Genomic DNA, 7,864 nt, shown 5'->3' on the forward strand with positions numbered 1-7,864 from the left:
CGTTGTTTATGTAATCTAATCATTACGAACCCTACATCTTCATTCATAAGCCTCTGCTCTGCTCGTTTATGCTTCATGCTTCCTCCATGCTCTCCATGGCCTGGCAGCATCGCATCGCTTCTGCTTCTGTTTCGATGATAAAAAGCTGAACCGAACCGCGTGCCGCTGGAGGCTGGAGCGAACGAAAATGTAGCTCACAAACTGCTACCCGAAAGCCACAAACAGATGTGATGCTTGTGGAGGCAGCATACGGGAGCATAACACGCGCAACAGCAGCAACTGCCGATGCTGCTGCTGCTGCTGTTGTGCCAATTCTCAATGCGAACCTCACCGCACCGCAAAGATGGATATCGATAATGATTGCTTGATCGATCGAACAATCGAACAACGTTGCCATGCTGCTGGTAAGCTGATGAGGCCAGATGAGAGGCGATGCCAGACCGGGCGTCTGGGACTAATGTTTTGGTCCCTCAGCGGCGTCGAAAGACAGACTGAACGAAACCGCCGATCAAAGCAGATCATCGAAGATCAAAGAGAACGCTAGAGACAACAACAACAAAAAAAAATGCGGGAGCTGCCTCCTAAGCAGACGTTCGGATTCGTTGCGGCACATTTACCTTCGTCTGTGGGGAGAGCGATTTGATTTATGAATTGAGCATGGTTTGTTTGGAGCGATCGCACGCACGCACGCACGCGAACATGCCACACGAACGTTCCGATCTCCCGTTCTGCGTAATTTTGAAGCAGAAAGGAGCCAGAGCGCGGGTTTGTCGCTTGCATAATGCGCCCGAGGGACACCGGGTGGTGATGATTGCCCGTACCGTTCTCTCTAGTCTGTTGATTGGGGTTACAAGGTCTTTCATTAGGTTCTAGCCCCCCGGGGATTCGAAGTGACACGAACTTTCACGATGTTTAACCAAATCACAGAGCGAGAGAGAGAGAGAGAGAGAGAGAGAGATATGTGGTTTAAGTATCATCAATCCCTTCAAATACTGCACGAGAACAGCATCGTTTGCCTCACACTAGGCCCCTTTTTGGAACCGAGAGACGGCGAGAGACTTCTGTTGTTCGCACAATGCGGAAGATTGATTGAATGCTTCCAATGAGAGCAGCAATTCCTGTTCCCAAACTAAAACGAGGAACTTAATTCTCGTTTCCTCAGTCTCATTGACACTCGCTGATTGAGCCCTTCACCGCCCCGAAAGACAGCGCAAAAAAGCGAATAAAAAAACCCAAAAGACTGAGATCATTAACGCCCCGAGTTCGTCGCTTTTGCAACCGCGCAAGTCTTTCGTTGCAGAGCTACAGCCAAGCATTTATGGGGCCCCTGGACAGCGTTCCCGTGGCATTGTTCGGGTCGCGTTCATTAGTTTTTATCACTTTATTGACCTAGCGGCCCCCTCTCAACCCTTCTACCACCCCCCGAAAACAGTAAGAAGAAGAAAAACAAAAGTTTGGAAAACATTTTCCGGGCTGGGCATTTCCCCCCGGGATTTCGTGTGCAGCACAATGGAGCGTGAACCAAACTTCTGGCCGGCCTCTTATATCATCTCCGGTCAGCAGTCGGTGAGATATATCGGTGACCGGGCGCATAATGGTGCGCTCTCTCACCATTAATATGATCTCAAACCTACACCCCCCCCCCCCCCTCCTGTCACGTTCCTGTTGCGAGATCGGGCACGCTATTAAGCCAATAAATTGTCCGCCAGTCCAGGCCATGTGATATGCTGTCCCAGGAGGGGTGGAAATGCAGTAAAATGAGTTCCTCTACCCTCTCTCCCCCCTCTGGGCCACATGGAGATCGCTCGCCAGATGAAAAACGCGATTCGCGAATTCCAGTCGAACAGGACCACCACAGACGGACGGAGGCGGAGAAGGAATCGTTACATTCATGCACCACCGGCTGCTCATGCATTTAATTGCATGCGCCAGGCGAGGCTGGAGGTTCGAACAGGTTGATCACATACACCCAGGCACTGGGGTGAACCACACAAAAAAAAAGTCCGGAATTCATAGAGCCAAGCAGCCGGCCAGCATTCCGGGAGAGGAAAAGTAGTCTAATGGGCCATTTGGATATTGGCAAATCCCGGTCCCACTGCTGGCGGTTTACACTCCACAACACAACCACCGCCACCGTCATTTGCCATTCCCAGATGATCAGATCCAGCAATGGCCAGATGCCCTCTCTGCACTCCGCTGCTGGTGGTGATGGTGGTGTCTGCTACCGTAATATGTAACATTAGAAATGGCGCTACGATGAAACAGGAATCGAATCACCGGACCGTGGACCGGACCGAGGGGGACAAGATAAGGCGTTAGATGGTGCCCCGGTGGTGGACGGGCTTCGCTTCACTTCTTCACTTCTGCCCACGATCGTCGGTCCACCGTCGGTCGTCGGTGGCGGTCGAAATGGTCCGAAAATGGGAAAGAATAATCCTGAACCGGTTCACCGGTTAGTTGGCTAGCTGGCTGGCTCATGTTTCATTCGGTGGTACGGGGCCAGTTTTCCCGAACCACACACACTCGCACATACACGTAGACACACGGGCACGCACGCACGATTTGCTTTACGTCACTTCACCACCGAGAGCAACCCAGAGTGATGCTCACTCCGGACCGAATGTGGACAGTCCTTTGCGGCGCAGCGCAGCGCAGCCAGGCGTTCGTCCACTTACACAATCCGTCAGTCTCCGTTTCGGTCAACACTCCGCTCGATCGATCAACCGATCGATTGAATCCAACAAACAGTTGTTTGATATCTCGGAGTAGCTGAGTTGTAACTTCCTCTGGACGAATACTTTGTCACGAGCGCTCTACGCACAACGCAAAACGAACGCTTTGGCCGACACAAACCTCCGTGCTCCGTGCAAACACCTTCGCGATAAGACGCGACCGTCTGGGGCCGAGTGTCGGGCGCAACTAATGCGTTTGCGTTGAGCCAGCGACCCGATGAGCTCGAAGCGGGATCGCGGGAAAATCGCGCAGTGTGCACGCGCCCGCTCTTGTCCGTGATCGCCAGCAGGGGGGGAGGTCACAAGCTTAGCCACAGCTCGCACACTCTCGCGCGCGCGCGCGCCCGCGTTCATGCATGCGTACCGACCGAACGATCGACTGATGGACCGAGTGAGGTTTCGTGTGGGGGGAGTTTCGTGGTTGTCGCGTGCCCGATGTCCCGGCCTGTTGCTGCAGCTCGTGCTGATGATGCGTGCCGGCCGCTGGGCCGTTTAACCGAAAAGGGGGGCTCTGGTGGTTGCTGAAGCTACGACGACGTTCTGGCGACTCCGAGGGTCCGTGGTGCGGCCAGGTGGAATAATTATCTATTAAGTTGTTACCCTTTGGCGGCATTAGGAGAGGCTGCGCTATGAAGGATGCTCCGCTGGGAAAGATGATGCTTCGGACGGGAGGTGCGGTGCGGTGAATATGGAATTTTGGTTTTGGCGAATGACCTTCAGGATTGTGCGGGTCGCTTGGGTTCGGTTCGGTGACGTAACATTCGCGAGGTAGACTAGTTGGTTAAATGGATCATCGTGCGCTGATTTGAATTTGGTTTTCGCGCGTGCTAGCGCTATTTTGCATGCAAATTGATTTGATAGGCTAGGATGAGATGCCGGCCGATTGTAGCTGTTTTTAATAAATAATTTAAAATTCTGATATAAAACGAACAATCTTTTAGCAATCGGTTACTATCTTCCTTACTATTTTATCTGTTTCTCTCTCTCTCTCTCTCTCTCTCTCTCTCTCTCTCTATCGTGAGAAGAGAAAAGAGAAATCGAAATTTTGTCACATGATATCCAAGGTCATCATTATCATTTCTGCTAGTTTTTGGAGCATTTCTGTTCATAACATGTAGCTATTAATTTGTTTGATAGATAGGTGTCCAGAATGCATGAGGAAGAGAGGCATATTCACAAATAGAGAAGAGATGCGATACCTAGTAAAAAAGCTGATTGAATAAAAACATAAAAAACACTACGACAACATACTAAATAAGGTTTGATATACAAAATATCAATGTAACATCGACATCGAACTCTTTCGTTGTTGAAAAACTGAAAAAAAATCTAAAGAGCCGCTAATTGAAGCAAACCATCGTAAAAGGATATCCTAAGCCGTTGTTATTTTGTGCACAAGAAAAGAAATTTAATTGAAAAAATAGATGCGTGAAAAACATTCTTACTTTAAGTGGCGCAAATCTGATTATCAGCGAAGGGGAATCGACAAAAAAAAAAGAACGAAGTTAAACCCGTCGACACAATGGAAGGGATTAAGGCGAATAGGCGAATGGCATGAGGAACAGGGACTCTAGAAGAAGAAGAAGAAGCTCGTCAGAAGCCTTAATAACCACAATCAAATTAATTCCATTACGCTCAACGGTTTTGAATGCCTTACAAAGCTGCCTTCTTCCTGCTCATAAAAAACAACCATCGCCTCAAAGAGGGGAAAAAACAAGAAGAATGGAAAGAAAAAAAGGGAAAACAGGAAGAAAGGAAAAGACAGAAATTGTGGCAAGATTGTATGCACCTTCCGAACAATTTAACGCCTGTCCGCTCTCTCTCTCTCCCCAAGCCACACTTCAATATCAGCTCCCCAGGAATCACCCTCGCCACGCCACGCCACGCGCTGGAATGCATTTCCTTTCGCTCGCCGGCTCGCGCAGTGCCGGTACTCGAGGCGGATTAAGAAAATTCATTACATCCCCCCGGAACGGGACGAGAACGGCTCAACAGATGAAATAAATACGGCGAATGAGTCGCGGGGAACCCAAAAAAAAAAAACCTGAGGGCACCACTAAAACTGCTACCGAACTAAACACACAGTGCAGCATAAATTATGTTGCGTCCCACTCATTCGGACTTATTCACTCTCTCTCTCTCTCGCCCTTGGCATGCTGGGTGGCTCGGTGGCTGGCGGAGCATAATAATTTGGATTGCGCTCTCCGTGATTCCCGCGATTTCCCTCGGGGGTGTTCGGGAGTGTGATGAGGGATGATGGTGCGCACTCCCCGTTCCCACTGGCTGACTGCAAAGGGGTTCGATCAAACGAATAAGAATAATGCCATCGGCGACCGGATCGGCGGCGGAGTCCTGGCGAGGTGGCGCGGAAAGGATTTTCATTACTTGGTGCAACCAGTCTCGGACGAAAATGGACGCTCTAGTGGGAGGATGGGAATCGAATAGTTGGTTGGCTGCTCCTCTCTAGAGACGGACTAGCTTGTTGCTGAAATGAAAATCCAGCTTCCTTTATGACGACGAGGATGATGATGCCCTTGTTTTTCCCGCTTAACTGACTCGTAGCCGTCGCTTTAGCTCACGATGGGCTCCTTCCACCCCTTCCAAAAAATGAAGTCCCCCGTCCGTCGGTCCGTGGGGACATTTATTAATTATTCTCGGAATTGAACAGGAGCAACCGCAGTACTGACGCTGTCGTTTGAAATGCCTTGGCCAGCAGCCGTAACTTGTAGATTGTCAACTTCTTGCGTTTTTCTCATTTGTTTCGTTGAGTTCCCTTTGAGCTGTGGAGACCATTTTCATCCTCGTTTTTCATTTCTTCCCGACCCCATCTCAGCTTCTAGTTGGGGCGTTTTGGGGGAACAGGACTCGATTGCGATGTAACGGGCACCCGCAAAGGGAAGGGAGGGGGTGCGAATCGTGAAAGATTGCATCTCATCTCGAAGTCGTTCCCCCTGGCCATAGGCGCTGGTACACGGCTCGGCACAACGGACGGACAGTCTACCGGACAGTGCAGCCTCGCTAGACTGACGATGATGCAGATGAGCAGGTGCTAGGCAGCACGCAAGCCTTTACCCTTTTATTGTCTAGCACCCCAAGACCATTCGTCCGTCTGGCCGGTGAGACCTGTTGGATCATACGGACCGTTCGCCGTCGCCGCCAGGGCGAATGTTCTGCGGTACAGGATGAGGCCCGCCATTGGCATGTCTATGGTCGATCTTTGACATCGGTCGCCAATGCAATTATGCAACTTGGCAGGCAGGGTTTGCCAGGGATGCCATGGCCGGTAGATCGCGGGATCGTGTTGGTTCGCGAGTTACACCACCACCACTACCAGCAGCAGCAGCGAATTCGCGCCGCGAGTGTGCACCAGGGTTTTGGGGTTTGGAAAACAAGAAGCTGAAAGCTCAATCGTTAATGCGCGGCTGGCCAGCTGCCTCTTAGCTGCCACCGTTCGAGATGGGCGGTGAGAAAAGTCAGATGCAGTGCATGTTAATTACTGCCCGGCACTGTTCCGTTGACAGCCCGTTTCATTCCGTGAGTAATTGGAGGGACCTTTGACCAGCGCGAAACCAGCGATGTGCAAGGCAATTGTGCGAGGAACAAGTGTTCAATTCGATTGGAAGCTTATTGTTGGTTTAATTGCAAGGGATTATTTTTTATTTGAGAATGTTTCAAGCATTTTTTTGTTTGATGAATATTTTTTCTACGTATCAAAGTGAAGTGCGATAGGGGTTTCCAATATTGGTAGATTTTTTTAGCTAGGAATGGGAATAGGTTTGACTTTTGTTTCAAAACGAGTTACATAACTTCAAACACGAACCAGCAAGATTTCTAAAAAATGTACCAAGCTCCTTCGTAAATAAAATACATATAATTTGCTCAAAAGATAAATGAAAAGAACAATGTTTTTCTTTCCATTCGACTAATTATTATCAAAGCTACGATTTAAAGACAAGAAGAAGAAATTGTAAAGACACTGTGATTTCACAATTAAGGAGCGCTGATAACGTTGCCACAACGCAGCGAGAATTAACAAATTGAACATTGATTTCAGTGAAGCGTGCTTCTGACGCACTACTTACAACCCACGAGCCACACTCGAGAGCATAATAAGCTATGTAATCAATTTTGTTTCGACACATCGCAAACGCGCCCGTCTGTGTGAGTACACGATATGATACGGCTAGCCGGCGGCGGTAAGTGGCTCCAAAAAGGAATCGAAGCCGCTTCTTCTCCGCGCCCAGAGCCGCACGCCGTTGCGTGCCATTAGCTAATTTGCCACAATGCCAGGCAGCGGGCGGGCGTGGTGCTGGCAACTGGTCCCTTTTTTCGACCGATCAAACAGCATTATTTAATAGACATTTAACCCCTTTTTGCCGTATATCTCGAACGGTGTTCGTTGGATGGATGGATGAACGCGCTCGCACGAGCCCGCTCACCGGCAAGAAAATGTTTTCCATTCCGATTGATTGCACCGCGTTGTTTCGGACGATCGAGAAGTGTTCTTTTGGAGTCGTTGGCGTTGCAGAAGCTATTAATGAAGGGCACAGGTGCTTGTCGAAAATCGTGCGATGCGATAATAATGCCAACGTGGCCAGATCATTTGATCGTCCGTGAAGGAATGACATGACTGCGAGCGATGTCAGAACATGAGCAAGACTCTTGACGCGACTAGCTGCACTCACAGCGCTGACACTGCAGCATATAATCGCATCATCTCGCGGTTGCAGTAAACCACACCACACCGTGCACCGCGGATTGGACAAGGTGGCCTCCGTGCAAGGATGATGATATGCGTTCGCGGTCAACGATGGCAGCAACCGCGACCGCGACTGTGTCGCGACTTCCATCGCATCGTGAAATGCACACCACGATGCAGGCCCCAAATCCACCTAGCCACACGAGAAGCTTCGAGATGAATTGGTTGTCTTGCAGTGGCCCCTGAAGGGCTGTGAAACGCCCTTCACCGTCGCTGGTGGTGCGGTTTCACGGTGGAAAAAGTTAAATCTTTATGTTGACATTCTCCGCTGCGCTTTTCATTAGCGATGAATGGGCGCTTTGTCGCCTTCGAAGGAGGAGAGGTGATGGTATAATTTGCAATGGGTGGCAGTTAGTGTCGGTGATAGATTGCT

The 7,864-nt window shown here is 49.9% G+C and overlaps 1 protein-coding gene across 1 annotated transcript in view; it reads right to left on the minus strand.

Annotated features, from left to right (window-relative positions):
* Positions 1-2,912, minus strand: part of LOC126575751 (phospholipase B1, membrane-associated-like) — an 8,154-nt gene extending 5,242 nt beyond the window's left edge. The window contains exon 1 of the mRNA XM_050236608.1: positions 2,854-2,912. The gene's annotated coding sequence lies outside the window, so the exon portion shown is untranslated. The remainder of the gene's footprint in view (positions 1-2,853) is intronic.
* Between the last annotated feature and the right edge of the window lie 4,952 nt (positions 2,913-7,864).

The sequence above is a fragment of the Anopheles aquasalis genome, chromosome 3 (genome assembly GCF_943734665.1).
Source record: "Anopheles aquasalis chromosome 3, idAnoAquaMG_Q_19, whole genome shotgun sequence".
Lineage (NCBI taxonomy): Eukaryota > Metazoa > Arthropoda > Insecta > Diptera > Culicidae > Anopheles > Anopheles aquasalis.